This window comes from Hyla sarda, chromosome 5, assembly GCF_029499605.1.
Source record: "Hyla sarda isolate aHylSar1 chromosome 5, aHylSar1.hap1, whole genome shotgun sequence".
Lineage (NCBI taxonomy): Eukaryota > Metazoa > Chordata > Amphibia > Anura > Hylidae > Hyla > Hyla sarda.
In genome coordinates this window covers 227,290,088-227,306,969 of record NC_079193.1, presented here as the reverse complement: position 1 = coordinate 227,306,969, position 16,882 = coordinate 227,290,088, and the positions used below count along the sequence as shown (strand labels likewise).

The 16,882-nt window shown below is 47.3% G+C and overlaps 1 protein-coding gene and 1 non-coding gene across 4 annotated transcripts in view; both read left to right on the top strand.

Moving 5' to 3' along the window:
* Positions 1-16,882, top strand: part of NUP153 (nucleoporin 153) — a 109,952-nt gene that overhangs the window by 10,614 nt on the left and 82,456 nt on the right. The gene's annotated exons all lie outside the window — the stretch shown is intronic.
* LOC130274698 (U2 spliceosomal RNA) lies at positions 10,333-10,514 on the top strand. Its single transcript, XR_008844436.1, has one exon. It is a non-coding gene; the product is annotated as a U2 spliceosomal RNA (small nuclear RNA).

Below are 16,882 nucleotides of genomic sequence, written 5' to 3'. Positions count from 1 at the left end.
TTCTCGCTAGGAGTTTGCGCAGCGGCGGAAAACTTGCCGCAGCTCAAACTTGAAGCAGGAAACTCGCTGTAAACCTGCCCGTGTGAATGTACCCTGTACATTCACATGGGGGACAAATCTCCAGCTGTTGCAAAACTACAGCTTTCAACATGCACTGACAGACCATGCATGCTGGGAGTTGTACTTTTGAAACAGCTGGAGGCACACTGGTTGGGAAACTAGCTCAGTCTTTTCCAACCAGTGTGCCTCCAGCTGTTGCAAAACAAGTCAACAAGTCCCAGAATGTACTGATCGCCAAAGGGCATGCTGGGAGATGTAGTTATGCAACAGCTGGAGGTACGCAACTACAACTCCCAGGACCCCCTGGGCATTTGCTCGGGATGCCTGCTGATAGAGATCAGCAGTCTTCCCAGTCATCCCAGCAGTCTCCCTGGGTCCTTAAAGGGGTACTCCGGTGAAAACCTTATTCTTTTAAATCAACTGGTGGCAGACAGTTAGACATATTTGTAAATTACTTCCATTAAAAAATCTTAATCCTTCCTGTACTTAATAGCTGCTGAATACTACAGAGGAAATTCTTTTCTTTTTGGAATGCTCTCTGATGACATCACGAGCACAGTTCTCTCTGCTGACGTTATTATAATAATAATAATAACGCATTATTTATTGTTGTCCTTAGTGGGATTTGAACCCAAGTCCCCAGCACTGCAAGGCAGCAGTGCTAACCACTGAGCCACCATGCTGCCCTTAGCATACATCTGCTATGCATGGTTGCTAAAATGGACAGAGATGTCAGCAGAGAGCACTGTGCTCGTGATGTCATCAGTGTTCCAAAAAGAAAATAATTTCCTCTGTAGCATTCAGCAGCTAATAAGTACTGGAAGGATTACGATTTTTTAATAGAAGTAATTTACAAATATGTTTGACTTTCTGCCACGAGTTGATTTAAAAGAAAAAAGGTTTTCACCGGAGTACCCCTTTAAGTGGTTAAAAGCCTGGTTTAAATATGTCGCCTCCTAATAGCATGTTATTTTTAATCATCGAATAAAAACATTTTTTTTTTTGTTTGTTATATATGGTATAAGTTCTATGGTAGATTTGTAGTATGTGCACCTTGGGGGAGATTTATCAATATTGGTGTAAGGTAGAAATCATTTAAGCCATGTCTGTGCAAAATTTATCAACCGTTCGCAAGCTTGTTGATAGTTTGTTTAAGACTGTTTCTACCTTCTGACACATTTGTACGTGTACTCCTCGGTATTCTATATTTGTGCAAAATCTTTTGCATTTGGTAAAGTTTTAATATCTAAATTAAAAATGCAATGCAATTAGTAAATTAGTGTGTAAAGCATTTTACGGTACACAAGCATGTAGAGAAGATCGGAATATATTCAATAAAAAAAATGCACAAAAAATGCCACGAGTCACTGCGCAAATTTTGCACAAGAAAAAGGGGTAAACTCAATGATATATCTCCCCCTTGTCCCTATCTAGGTTTTAGGCTTATGGTGTATTGTAGACTACAAAAAACAATTTAGCCATTGGTATTTTAATTCTGTTCATTTTAGGCATGTACATTGTAGAGCAGTGTTGGGGATCCATGTATAGCTACTTAATGTACATAATTTACTGTATGTTGGAAATGCTTTGCTCTGATATCGTTGTTCCGTAATACAGCATGCAATGATTAGTTTACCTTTTGGATTCTGAATGTGGATGAGGGGTTCTTTGTATTAAAATTAGAGTGGTTTGCATACATTTTCTGTGTCATGGAAGCGAAAAGATCAGAGCTTGCTTGTCCCAATAAAAACTAGGGATCGACCGATTATCGGTTTGGCCAATATTATCGGCCGATATTCACGATTTTGGACGTTATCGGTATCGGCAATTACCTTGCTGATAATTCGATAATGCACCACCCCAGCCAGAGACCGCCGCCGCTGCCCCATTGCCTCCCCATCCCCGGTTTTATAATTACCTGTTCCCGGGGTCCGCGCTACTTCGGGCTCCTGCTGCGTCCTGCGCTGCGCAATTACGAGTGACTTCCTCAACGCGACGTCACCGTCGGTGCCCACAGTGACAGCTCAGGACGCCGCTGGAGCCAGAAGTGGCGCAGACCCCCGGAACAGGTAATTATAAAACCGGGGATGGTGGAGGCAATGGGGCGACGACTGTCTCTGGCCGGGGTGGGGGGGCGGCGGTTGGCCTAAGGACCAGCAGGGGGAGAGAAGGTGTGTGTGTGGTTGTGTGTGTGGTTGTGTGTGTGGTTGTGTGTGTGGTTGTGTGTGTGGTTGTGTGTGTGGTTGTGGTTGTGTGGTTGTGGTTGTGTGGTTGTGGTTGTGTGGTTGTGGTTGTGTGGTTGTGGTTGTGTGGGTGTGGTGTTGTGGGTGTGGTGTTGTGGGGTGTGTGTGGTTTTGTGTGTGTGTGTGTGGTTTTGTGTGTGTGTGTGTGGTTTTGTGTGTGTGTGTGTGGTTTTGTGTGTGTGGTTTTGTGTGTGTGGTTTTGTGTGTGTGGTTTTGTGTGTGTGGTTTTGTGTGTGTGTGTGTGTGTGGTTTTGTGTGTGTGGTTTTGTGTGTGTGGTTTTGTGTGTGTGTGTGTGTGGTTTTGTGTGTGTGTGTGTGTGTGCGTTATGAAATAGCCGATAACTTATACCAGAATATCGGTATAAGTTATCGGCCTTAAAGTCCACAGATTATCGGTATCGGCCCTAAAAAAGATATTGTTCGATCCCTAATAAAAAAAACCTTCACTTCTATTGCTTAATTTTGGACAAAGACCTTATAAACAGGATAGATTTATTCTGTGTGTGTTCTGCTGCTATACAGTTGTTTACAACCAGTATGATGATAAAGCACAGCAGACTAAGGGTACGTTCACACTGTCGAATTCCCAGAGTTGAATTCTGCTCAGTGAACAAGTACCATCAGTGTGAATGGGTCGTCCACGAGACCCGTTCACACTATGGAATTTCAGTGTTGGACAATTCCGCCTCTGAAATTGTTCTGCGCGAAGAATGAACATGTTCATTCTTTGAGCGGAATTCCGCAAGTACTACATAGCCGTCAATGGTGACGGCACAGTGATCCACGGTCCTACTGCTAAAGTATTTTCGGTGGTCGCCTTACGGAATCTCTGCTCGCGGAATTCCGCAGTGTGAACATACCCTTATAGTGATACTCCTAGGTAATTGGGAATCCCTAAGAGCAACAATGTTGCCTCTTTTACCACCAGTGGGAGCTGAAATTATGTGTGGTACCTACATGTGAAGTTGAGTTTTTATCACTTCTTTCACATTTCCCATCTCTGTCATGGTTCCTCACTGCTGAATATTTAGAAGACTCTCACTTGCTTTCTATAACTGGCCTTCCTCTGATTTTAAGCTCATTGTGGGAGATTTATCAAAACCTGTGCAGAGCAAAGGAAAAATTGACCATAGCAACCAATCAGATCACTTCTTTAAATTTTGAGGCCTATATCAAAATGAAAGAAGCGATCTGGTTGCTATGGGCAACTGGTCAACTTTTCCTCTGCACAGGTTTAGATAAATCTCCCTCACTGGAGGAAGAGAACCGGAGAGAGCAGCACACAGATGTCATAAGTATGACCTGTCATATTTGGGATCATCACTCTGTCAAAGGCTCGAGTCCCCAGCATTAGAGCAGGTGTTATGAGATCAGTACTAAAGCCAGCAGTATAAGAGCATTACCAGAGATGGTAGACACATGGAGCAATGCCTGACATTCACCTGTTTCAGATTGTGTGCTTATTTTCCTCATAAGTGGACAATCTGCAGGAATTGTGGCCTGTGCTTCATCTCTGTAACTAGATGCTGCAGGTGTTTTAGCAACTCAATGGCCGGCATTTATCATTGTAGGTGTAAGTGAAGCGTTTTTCTACACCTTTTTGTGTGTGCTGGTAATGTGTAGGAGCACCACATTTATTAAATGGTCACAGAGCATTTGATACATTTTGTGCGGGGGGGGGGGGGGGAGCTGTTTACAAGGGGGTACTGTCTACAAGGGGGGGCGCTGCTCCTAATGCTACCAATGTCTGCAACTATCTATACTACCTACAAGGGGCTACTACCTACTATTAAAGGCAATCTTGCAGCAGTCACCTGCACTAACTTGAATTTATAGGTAGGTAGTGCAGGTGACCCGGTTTCTACAGCTGGTCACCATGTGAACATCAGCGCAATCGCTCCGGACGATGGCAATGCAAATTCCCTGTTCTGTCCAATGGAGAAGAGATAAATCTTTGCTCATGCTACAGCAGCGGCCTCCATTGTACACAACAAGGAACCCACATATCTGCACGGTAAACAGTGCCAGAAACCGCGTCACCTTGGTGTCAGATTCCCTTTAAAGTGCAACTGTCATGAAATTTGTGTATTAACCTGCACAGAGCCATTTTACTGTGTGCAGGTGTTGTGTACAGTATTTTACCTCATATTTGCATGCTTTTTAATCAAAGCCACTGACGGTCAGATATGCATGGTGCGAGGTACTCGATGCCCCTCCGCCGCCATGCCCACCCACACGCCCACTTTGTATCTCAGTGCTGGGACCGCTGTGTGATTGACATACAGGTCCCAGCGCATGCGCCCTTCAACTAATGTAACGTGCACGCTGCTGCGTGTCATCCAGCGAGCGCTTGCTCCCGCGCTCTCTGCACCTAGCCCTGCGCTGCGCTGAGGGCGACGACGGCGGCGGGAGCGAGCACTCACTGGATGACACACAGCAGCACGCATGTTACATTATCCGACCGTCAGTGGCTTTGATTAAAAGCACTTTTTAGCGTCACGAAATCCTGCAAATATGAGGTAAAATAATTGCTGTACACAACACCTGCACACAGTACAAAGGCTGTGTGCAAGTTAATAGACTAAAATGTCAGGACCGTTGCGCTTTAAAATAGAAGTACTTGTACTTGGTATCGGCGAGTACTTGAGTTAAAGTATCGGTACTCGGTCTTAAAAAAAAAAAAAAAAAAAAGGAAAAAAAAAAGTATCGGGACATGATCAATATGTGCTGTCGGACACTCTAATAGGATTCATAAATGCCACTGCAGAGTGTGGAAACTAAAAAAAAAACAAAAAACTACTTGTCCAAGGGACTAAAGCGAAACACAATCTACCGTATATACTCGAGTATAAGCCGACCCGAGTATAAGCCGAGAACCCTAATTTCAACCCAAAATCCCAGGAAAAGTTATTGACTCGAGTATAAGCCTAGGGTGGGAAATACATCATCCCCCCTGTCATCATCCAGGCCCGTCATTAACATCCTCATCATCACCGCCTGTCATCATCCAGGCCCGTCATTAACATCCTCATCATCACCGCCTGTCATCATCCAGACCCTCATCATCATCCCACCCCCCCTTCATCATCCCCACCCCCCTTCATCATCCCCTTGTCATCATCCCCACCCCCCTTCATCATCCTCTTGTCATCATCCCACACCCCCCCTTCATCATCCTCTTGTCATCATCGACCCTCAGTGGTCTTCAACCTGCGGACCTCCAGAGGTTTCAAAACTACAACTCCCAGCAAGCCCGGGCAGCCATCGGCTGTCCGGGCTTGCTGGAAGTTGTAGTTTTGAAACCTCCGGAGGTCCGCAGGTTGAAGACCACTGCGGCCTTCGACATCATCCAGCCCTCTCTCACCCCCTTTAGTTCTGTACAGTACTCTCCTCCGCTCTGCGCTGGTCCGGTGCTGCAGGGCTGTCCGGTGAGTAGGTCGTCCGGTGGGATAGTGGTTCCGGGCTGCTATCTTCACTGGGGGCGCCTCTTCTCCGCGCTTCGGGCCCAGAATAGAGGCGTTGCCTTGACGATGACGCAGAAGTACGTTGGCAATGAACGTACCTCTGCATCGTTGTCAAGGCAACGTGACTATTCTGGGGCCGGGCCCGAAGCGCTTAGAAGAGGCCTCCCCGGTGAAGATAGCAGCCCGGAACCACTATCCCACCGGACGACCTACTCACCGGACAGTCCTGCAGCACCGGACCAGCGCCGAGCGGAGGAGAGTACTGTACAGAACTAAAGGGGGTGAGAGGGGGCTGGATGATGTTGAAGGCCGCAGTGGTCTTCAACCTGCGGACCTCCGGAGGTTTCAAAACTACAACTCCCAGCAAGCCCGGACAGCCGATGGCTGCCCGGTATTGCTGGGAGTTGTAGTTTTGAAACCACTGGAGGTCCGCAGGTTGAAGACCACTGCGGGTGGAGAGTTCACTCGAGTATAAGCCGAGGGGGGTGTTTTCAGCACGAAAAATCATGCTGAAAAACTCGGCTTATACTTGAGTATATACGGTACTTGTCCCTCAAGAAAATCCACATGTCCTGATAGATAAAATAATTTCAACCAAAATAATACGAAAATAAGGTCTTTATTAGTTTCTGCACTTTTCATTTTTTCCTCCTTGTCCTATAACGGCCATAACTCTTATTTTTCCATCTACAGACCCGTATGAGGCTTGTTTTTTGCGGGGCAGTGAATACTTTGTAATGACACCTTTCATTTTTACATAACTTATGCTCTGAAACAAAAAAAAATTATTTGTGAGGTGAAATTGAAAAAAAAAAGCAAATTTTGAGGTTTTCTTTTTTCGCCATTCACCTTGTGGTCAAATTTACATATTATTTTGATACTTTACGTCGGCATGATTACACCAATACCACATTTTTTTTCATTTTTTTTCATTTTTTTTCTACTTTTTAAGAAAATCCCTGTCCCCTGTAATATTTTTATTTTTCTGTTTACTGTGCTGTATGAGGGCTCATTTTTGGGCCGTAATCTGTGCTTTGTATCGGTACCATTTTGGCATTGATCAGACTTTTTTACTTCATTTTTTTCTGGGATATGATGTTATAAACATAAAAAAGCAATTCTATGATTTGGTATTTTTTTTTTTTTTTTTTTTAACATTTATGCCATTTACCGTACGGGATATAAAGAAATATATATATTTTCTTTTTCTAAAACTTTATCAAGTTTTAAAAGTGTATAAAAGTACAAAACAGGCATAGCATAGCATGTAGACAAAGAACCCCAAGGAACAGCCCGCAAAACTCAGATAGGGGAGAAAGGGCAAGGGAAGATACAGACGGGGTACCAACAAGGGGAAGGGGGGGGGAGGGAGAAGGTGCACAACCTCAATAGTAAGTGCTTTGGCACATATGCCAACATGTACAGTAGTCAAATGATAGAGAACAATGTCAAAACCAAGGAGAATAGATAAGGTGACTGATTGACATGGACTGTAGCAGGGGAACACATCCAGGCAAAAATCGTAAAGGAAGGCGGTAATGGGGCATGTCCTCACTGAACGGCCGGTTGATTACGTGCAGTATACTGCAGCCACTTGTCCCACATTTGTAGAAAGTCCTGCGGGCTATTAGTCCCATCATTTCACATGAGTAAGTTATCTTGGCACGTAACTGGGCAAAGTCCGGAGCGTGCCTAGATTTCCACGAGGAGGCAATAAGAAGACGAGCAGCTGTGAGGATGTGAAATGCAATTGATCTACATTGGCTAGGGAAGTCTACGATGTGATTGGAGCATAAGGCAAAGTCTGGGCCCCAGGGGATATCGATGTCCAAAACATCATGGAGTAGGTGGTAAAATGTTATTTTTTAATAGTTCGGTCAGTTGTGCACGCGCCAAAACCAGATATGTGTATTTTTATTATGTTCACATATTTTTATATGGAAAAGGGGGTGATATGAACTTTTAGGGTACGTTCACACGACCGGATTTATTTGCTTATTTGAAAGTGGGCAGGCTCTTCTCAGCTGTCCGCAGCAGATTTTCCGAGGCGGAAAATCAGGGCTCAGCCGTGATTGGATGAGCACACCTTGCTCCCCTCTTGCACTTCTGCCGCAGTAGTGTCACTGCATTTACATCAGAGCAGGAGGGTATTGAGCATAATGCAGGAATCTGAAGTGCATGGGAGTTGGCGTTCATGAGCCCGGTAGTATTGGAATCTTTCGGCACCAATTGTGGCAGAACAGCTGGACCGATTTTCCTCTAACAAAGTGTTGCCAATCGGTAAGTGCATTATCTGATAAATGAGAGAATTTTTTTGAACTTTCCCATCCTGAAGGTCTACTTTAATATAAGAGTAGCTGACAGATTCCAGCTTATCCACTGACTGTGCGTGGGGGCATATATAATTTTTTTTTTTTTTTTTTTAATCCTTGTGGCCCAGTTGTATGTCACCAGCTAAGGCTGGGTTCACACTACGTTTTCTCCCATACGGGAGCGCATACGGCAGGGGGGAGCTAAAACCTCGCGCTCCCGTATGTCACCGTATGCGCTCCCGTATGTCATTCATTTCAATGAGCCGGCCGGAGTGAAACGTTCGGTCGGCTCATTTTTGCGCCGTATGCGCTTTTACGACTGGACCTCAAACCGTGGTTGACCACAGTTTTAGGTCCGGGGGGAAAGCGCATACGGCGCAAAAATGAGCCGACCGAACGTTTCACTCCGGCCGGCTCATTGAAATGAATGACATACGGGAGCGCATACGAAGGCATACGGGAGCGCGAGGTTTTAGCTCCCCCCTGCCGTATGCGCTCCCGTATGGGAGAAAACGTAGTGTGAGCCCACCCTAACACTGTATGTGTTCAAGGTTTTACCATCTGTAATGGTTTTCTGCTACTTTACTTTCCATGATTGTTTGGATTGTTTGTTTCTGTAGCGCTGTCATCTTGGATCCTGATGGAAAAATGCAGTAAAGAGCAGCTCCTTTTACAGCCATAAACTAGAACAGTCTAATGCTATAGGAATGTAGTTCTTTATAATGACTTCTGCCACAATGCATTAAAGGGGTACTCCCCTGGAAAATATTTTTATTTTATTTTAATCAACTGGTACCAGAAAGTTAAACAGATTTTTAAGTTACTTCTATTGAAAAATCTTAATCTTTCCTGTACTTATCAGCTGCTGTATGCTCTACACGAAGTTATTTTCGGTTTGTCTGACGACGGTGCCCTATGCTGACACCTCAGTCCATTTTAGGAACTGTCCAGAGCAGTATAGGTTTGCTGTGGATATTTTCTCACACTCTGGACAGTTCCTGACACGGACAGAGGTGTCAGCAGAAAGCGCTGTGGTCAGACAGAAAAGAAATTAAAAAAGAAAAGCACTTCCTGTGGAGTATACAGCAGCTAAGTGCAGGAAGGATCAAGATTTTTTCTTTTAATAGAAGTAATTTACAAATCTGTTCATTGGCACCAGTTGATTTAAATAAAATGTTTTCCAGGGGAGTACCCCTTTAAAGGAGTACCCAGCACAACATAACTTATCCCCTATCCAAAGGATAGGGTATAAGCTGTAGATCGTCGGGGGTCCGAGCGCTGGTCAACCCCTTCTTGCCAACCGTTAGCACCTGGCGGTAGCACCCTGGGTCTGGGTCCCCCCACTTGCCCCTGCTCGCCTTGCTATGGCAGCTTGGCGTGATGCACCGTGGCCTTAGCTGACTGAAGACTTCTGGCAGAGTATTGGAAGATGGAGTCCGTGGGTGAGTATGAACTTCATCCTCTCAAACCTCCCTCCCCCGATCTCCCTTGTGCTCATCCCAGGGGTCCCCCTTCTTATCGTGCACAGGTCCTTATCCGTCATTACACGTAGCTGTGCTGGGCCGGTCCCCTCATGGCCTCTGGCACCACATGAAGGGGACAGTCTGCTGGTCTGTTAATCTAGCCCTTGCTGCACTTGTTTTATCGCCCAGCCTCAGTGTCCTGGCAGCATGTTTAGCTGCTGACCGGAGACTGTCTATCTGCTGCGCCGGGGTGTCTACGGCAGCGGGTCTCTGCTCCGCCGTGTGGCTTCCGTGATCCTGTCTGGCTAGTTGTAGAGTAATTATAGATATATGGGAGTGTACAACACCCTCCCTTGCCAGAGCAGAGGGCCTTCACTCCAGCGTGGCTGGGCAGTGCATCAGTGGTAACGAGACCGGCCGCAGCATGCATCCGTCCCAGTCTGGTCTCTGAAGCGGCACAGTTTCTAGTGCACCTTCATTTTTCCATGCGGCCAGCGCTCCATTCGTGTGGCCATTTGCCCATCCGTGCTGACGGGGCGGCCCGCAGGCGCTCTGTGAATTTCGCCCCCAGCTTCATCATTTTACTTTAGGCAGGCTGAGGGGAAAGTGGCTGAATACTGCACTGTTTTCTCTTTGAGAGTGGGAGGCTACCCTCTAGTGGTCTAAAGTAGTTATTACAGATACAAAGTCTTTTCTTTGGTCCTTCCTATTGCTCCTGTCTGTTTTGCAGTTTGGAGTTTTTTTCCTTCAGGTCCCCCTACCTTCCTAGTATGCCTTTTAGGGCATTCTTGTCGATTTTCAGCACGTTAGCTAAGATCAAGTGTAGTTCCTATCATTTACTATCCTATAAGTCCCTATTCAAGAACCATATATTGATTTGATTTTTCAGAATGGGGGGCGATTTTCAAAGCTTGCTTCCGTCGCCCTAGCGTTTGACTGATAGGGCAGTTCTGCTGATTCGGTGCATCCCACATATTGGAATGCTTAGCTTTTGGTCAGAGTAATGTGACACAAGCCCTTGTGCATTGTACCATTATGCTCACATATGCTGCAGACCTAGAGTCCGCACTAGGTGCTTTTAGCCCCTGTTCCTTTGCTTTCCTTTCTCCCCATTGTTCACTTTTGCTGAGCTATGCAGTTTTGCCAGATGTGGTCTTCGGGACAGTAACCAGAGTTGTCTACTTATATACAAATTATTTCATGTTATTATTTATAATGGCACTTTTTGTTCAGTGCGAGCTTTTCTATTGTGTAGTAACCAGCATTGCTTGCCACACTGCCCTTACCCTCCCACAGGGAGTAACATTCAGCCTGGCAGCGGTCTGCCTGTTCCCTTCACCATCTACTATCCTTACAGATTCTGCCTCTTCCGCTACTGCAGTCCCGGTGCCACACTTTCTGTGTGAAGTGACCGAAGAGGTGCCCTTATGGGGGTAATGGACTCTCTGTAGCCTCCTCATGGGTGGTTCTCTGTGACGTGGCCACCACCAATGGAGGACTTGCCATCTGCCGCAGCTACTATCTGGTACTCAACTGTGTGTGAGTTGACTGATGTACAATGGACCCTCTACACCATTCATAGACAGGGGTGTGGAAATTTTAATAAACTACTTGTCCAAGGGACTAAAACAGAGCAAAGTCTACTTGTCCCTCATGACGATCCACTTGTCCGTACCAATTTTCTCCTTTTCCACCTTGCCCTATAATAGCCATAGCTACCTACTATAATGATACCTTTTTAAAGTTTTCAATAACCTATTCTGCAAACCAAAATATATATTAATTATAATTGTTGAAGTGAAATTTTAAATGGTAAAAGATAATTTTGCAAATTTGGTGGTTTTCTTTTCTACACAATTTACCTTGTGGTTGAGCTAACATGTTATTTTGATACTTTAGGCTGGCCAGACTACAGCAATACCAGATTTGTATTGTTTCAGTCATGTTTTACTAATTAAAAAAAAATTTTGAACTTAAAAAAAAAAAAAAAAAAAAAAAAAAAAATATATATATATATATATATATATATATTGCCATTTTTCACCCCTGTAGCTTTCTATTTTATTTTTTTCGCATACCAGGCTGTATGAGGGCTAATATTTTTTAGTGACATAATCAGTTTTTTGTATCGGTACCATTTTGGTATTGATCTGACTTTTTAATCGCTTTCAACTTTTTTTTTTTTTTCTGGGATATTATAAAAATTGCAATTCTGTGGTTTGGTAGTGTGTGTGTGTGTGTGTGTTTTTTTTTTTACATTTACGTCTTTTACCGTACGAAATACATAATGTTATGTTTGTACAATTTAAGCACGCAGCGATACTAAATAAATTTATTTTATATTTATGTTTTTATGATTTGAACTTTTAACATGGAAGGGGTTAATGTGTTTCTTTTAAACTTATATTAAAACTTTTTTGTTTCACACTTTATAAGACTTTTAGGAGGAATCATTAGATTCCTCATACAGATCAATAGAGTTCTATTAGACTCCATTAATCTGGGTGCTCTGCAATCCATTGATAGAGCCTGGCTGGACAAGGCTCTATCAATGACAGAGCCACAGACACCAGGGAAGCAAAGGTAAGCCCTCCGGCTACCTCTATATTGGACCCCCCCTAATCAGACTGTGCTCCTTGTATGGTACCTGCCTTTTGCTTTTGCAGCCATTGTCCTTTGGCCTCCTGGTCTTGGAGGGTTTCTTTGTTCCTGCCCTCAAGCTCCCTCTTTTTGACTGAGTTCTGCTAGATTGGCATGGTTGCAGCCATCCAGCTGTTGCTGTCCTAGTTTTTGTATTCACCCTCCTGGGCATGTGTTGGTACTGCTGGGGCAGTTTCAGTTTTCTCCCCTCTTCCTCTCGGTGGGGTTCTGTCGGTTCTTGCCAGGTCCATACCCTGGCTTCTCCAGCTCCTTGCGCTGCCCTCCCTCCCTGTCTGGGTACGTCTTGCTTTGTAGCCATCCTGGCAGTCCATGTGCTTCCTTCTGGATGTAAAGGCTCTCTGTTTTTCTCTGCTCTTGCTCTCCAGCGCTCTTTCAGCTTAGAGCGTCTCTAGGCCTTCCTCTGGTGGCCCTTCTGTTCGGGCTGCCTTGGCTCCCTGGGGTTCCATGACAGTCTCTGCTGTTGCAAGTCACTCCTCCCTTTTCTCAAGTCATTTGCACAGTGTTTGGGTGGGTGCCCTTCTGCGCCCTGGTCATGTCTTCGGCTACCACGCCTTGTGGCTTGGGTTGACATTTCTTGGGTCCCCTCTGTCTTCCTCTCGGTGACTGGTCATTCTGGGATTTTACTGCCATATGGGGACCCAGCATTGCCACGGAGGTAGAAGACAGGCCACCTCCATGGGAGAGGCCGGGATGCTGCAACGCCGACATGGCAGAACCAGGGCCCCGTACAGGAGATCACAGGGCATTTTAACATTCCGACATCCCTCCCATTGTGATCAGACACTTATCCCCTAACACCGCAGATCTCCTTTTACTTATAAAAAAAAAAAAAAATGTAAACCATATTACAAAAGGTCTTTTCTCTATCGGCTCCATTGGGGGACACAGACCATGGGTGTATGCCGCTGTCTCAAGGAGGTGTGACACTATGGCAATAAAAGTCGGCTCCTCCCAGCAGGATATACCTGCCTCCAGGCCCTGAGCTAATCAGTTTTAGCTTAGTGTCTTGCAGGAGGTGGACATGGTCTGGAATTCTCCAGACCAGGTCTTCTGATTTATTGTTTTCCTAGTATAGGGACGTGTTAGTTTTTCATTCCTTTTTCTTTCATGTTTTCAGGTGGGGACTCAGGGACTCCGGTTCCATGTTTCCCCATTGCGAGTAAGGGGGCACAGACATTGCGTATATGCGCTGTTCACCCCCCCTCTCCAACGGTCCGCACCTGGGTTGGTACCTCATGGGTCCAGGTCCCCCTATTTCCCTGCTCGCCTCGCTCGCGCATGGTAGCTAGGCTCGATGCAGGGACAAAAAGCTGACTGAAGACTTCACAGAAGACTCCATAAGGTAAGTTGTTCTGACTGAGGTGAGTACATTTCCCTTTTTCCCTTAGGTGCAAGGACCTGCAACCTCTGGAGACCCTCAGTTTTTGGCCCACATTTCAGTGTATGGGGCTGGCTGGTACTGGGGCGAGCAGTGGCATCTTTGGGGGCATGATTTCTTTTTATTACACTGTAGGTGTGTTTTACTATGCGGCTGTAGCCGCAGCGCCTTAAATGCGGCTGACAGCCGCGGTGCTTTTACTGGCCGAGCGCACGGAGCTCTGGCTTACTTTCATTTTCTCCGGCAGCTGCTGCCGGCTTGTATGCCGCCCGCTCACTTCCCCCAAGCGCATATGCTGCTGACATGTGCGCTCGGAACAAGGAGCGGGCGCCATTACTGCTTCGTCCCCCCAGGGGTCGGAACTCTCTGGAGGCACTTATTATGCAGTTGTGTGAGTGGATGAATGTGATACTGTCGGGCGCATGAAGCGCCGTCTTACTTTCACTTTCGGCAGCAGACAGCTGCCGGGGATATGTGTATCGCCCGCTCGCTTCCCCGCGGCACATATGCGGCAACATGTGCGCTCGGGGCAAGGAGCGGCGCCATTACTGTGGTTCTTCTCGGCGGCCGGGGCCCTATAGCTCCGCCCACAGGGCCGCCAGAGCTTACCGGAGGCGCGAATCGCCCTCCAATCAGCGCTGTGCGTGCTATCCAGGTGGCGGGGGCCAGTCGGTCAGTGCCCCTGCTCTGGGAACGCCCCTCTCAGGGGTTAACACTTTTACTGTCATAGGGGATGCTATTCTGTTCCCTAAACTGACAACTATACTGCTAGTCTTCTATTTTGTCTGTATGACATATTATTCCTAAAATGCCCACTGACTCTGCCTGCTCCACTGCTCCCCCAGACCCCTAGCTTCCCCGGATGTTCGTTCCGGTGGATTCGGCCGCCCCTTCAGCCTGGGTTTCTTCCTATCCCTGTATATGGCTGACTTGACTCAAGTCCCCCTTGTGGTGGCTGAGGCCTCATGTGACATGGTGTCTGCCCTGCGCCGGCCCTCTGGTGGGTCCCGCTCCTCTTTTCCACAAGCCTCACGCTCTCACAAAGCGTACTGGGGGTGTTTTGTCTGACTTTTACATTGAGTCTCCAGGTAGACGTGGGCGTCCATCCGTGGGTCTCTCCTCCCCTTGTCATCTGGTCACAGACGTCACTCCTCCGCTCTGCCCCGCTAGAGCCGCCCACCCGATCAGGGTCGCCCTCCCTCCAGGGCTGCCTCCACGCGTTCACTTTCTCCTGGTGAACTGGCGGATGAGGCTTCCGAATCGGCATCTGACTCAGAGGACCGCTCGGATATAGTTGAAATGGTGAACTCATTGGTTGCGACCGTAAGAGACTCCTTTCACTTACAGGACCCTGGATCTTCGAACGTTACTCCTGAAGTATCCTTTCATCGTGCTCAATCAGCACCTCAAGGGTTCAGCTCTGACGCTGAACTTCACATCCTTCTGGAATCTGCATGGAAACATCCGGACAAGAGGTTCACGGGAATAAAGAGGGTTAAAGTACGTTACCCATTCGCCAAGGACCTTGCCTCTAAGGTGGTTTCCCCTCTCTCAATGGTTCCACCAATTTCCCGCCTCTCTAGGCTACTACACTGCCGCTGGCAGATGCAGCTGCCTTCAAGGACTCGACAGACCAGACGGTGGAGTCCTTAGCGGAGTGGCTCTGGGTCCGAGGCCCTATTGTTGTGGTGCTCACAACTCAGTCAGGGTATCCTGGCGGGATTTCCCCCCAGGAGGATTTATCTTACTTTGGTTCTCCAATGCTGGGGACTACTGTGCACAGCTTCCATGCAGTCAGTCCGTTGTGCTGCCTTTGCTGTGGGTCTCCTAGCTGCCCTCCGCCACCCCATGTGGCTTAAAGTTAAAAGGTAAAAGTTACTTGTTGCCTCAAAATATGGCTCGCTTTTCTTCCCAGGGGAAGTCCTCTTGCTTTCGGTCCTTTCGAACCTTTGGCCCCAATAAGGGGTCTCGGCAGGCGCCTTCGCGGGACAAGAGGTCTCCCTCGTTCTGGGCACGTTTTTCTTGGAAGTCGGACACCGACCGTGCTGACCAAAAATCGGGTAACCGCAATCCCACTTCCACATGGAGTGCAGCCACCACCCGCAGGTTTTTCTCGGGTGGGAGGTCGTCTTACTTTTTCGAGACATCGGGACCACACACATTCAGGCAGTCCCGAACACCCTGGTCTCCTTCTCCGGGAAGCAGTCTCGGGAGGCCCTCTAGTCCCTGCCCAGGAAGTCATTGTCCCCGTTCCTACAGGGGAATATTTTCGGGGTTTTTTATTCCAGGGGAGTTTCTTTCCTCGGTGGACATCAAGGATGCCTACCTTCATGTTCCTATATTTCCCGGCCATCTGCGGTTCCTCAGCCTTCCGGTTCCGGAGGGGCATTTTCAATTCGTAGCCCTACCCTTTGGTCTGGCCACTGCTCATCGGGTCTTTACCATGATCCTTGCACCAGTGATAGTCCTGTTGCGGTCGTGCGGAGTCTCAGTGATTCCTTACATGAACAACCTTCTCATCAAGGCTCTCACCAGAGTCCAGACTCTAGAGACTGTGGATCTTACTCTCCAGACCCTGAATCGCTTTGGGTGGCCGTTCAGCCGAGACGAGTCAGTCCTCTCTCCCACCTAGTCTCTGATCTTCTGGGACTTCACTTCCACAGTCTCTGGCCAGATTGGTCTTCCACCAGACAACCGTCTGACACTCCTGTCTGGAGTCCGCTCTCTTCGGGCCAAGGCCCCAGTTTCCATCTGAATTCGTATGGAAGTCTTGGGTTGGATGGTAGCGGCCATGGAGGCCGTACCCTTTGCCCAGTTTTCATTACCGCCCCCTTCAACTGGCGATTCTCTCTCTATGGGACAGATCTGTCTCTCGATCGCAAGGTTGCTCTCCCTCGTCAGATCCGTCAGTCTCTGCTCTGGTGGCTCCGTTCCCCCCTTCATCTTCAGGGGTGACCATTCCTTCCCTCCACAGGCAGGTAGTCACAACAGATGCCACTCTGTCGGGCTGGGGCGGTGTGTTCAGGGATTGGTCGGTTCAGGACCTCTGGTCTCTCCGGGAAGCCCTTCTTCCAATAGACATTCTGGACCTGGGGGCGATTCTTCTTTGTTTTCTTCATTGGGAGCCCCATCTTCTGTCCCTTCCTGTCCGCATCCAGTCAGACAACGCCTCGACATCAGTCTGCACGGCGGTGCTCGCATTTCGGCAGCATGGCCGAGGTGTCAAAGATTCTCCTCTGGACGGAACGTATGTTTCCGGCCTTTTTTGGCGGTTCCTTCCGGGTGTGCTCACTGGGAAGCA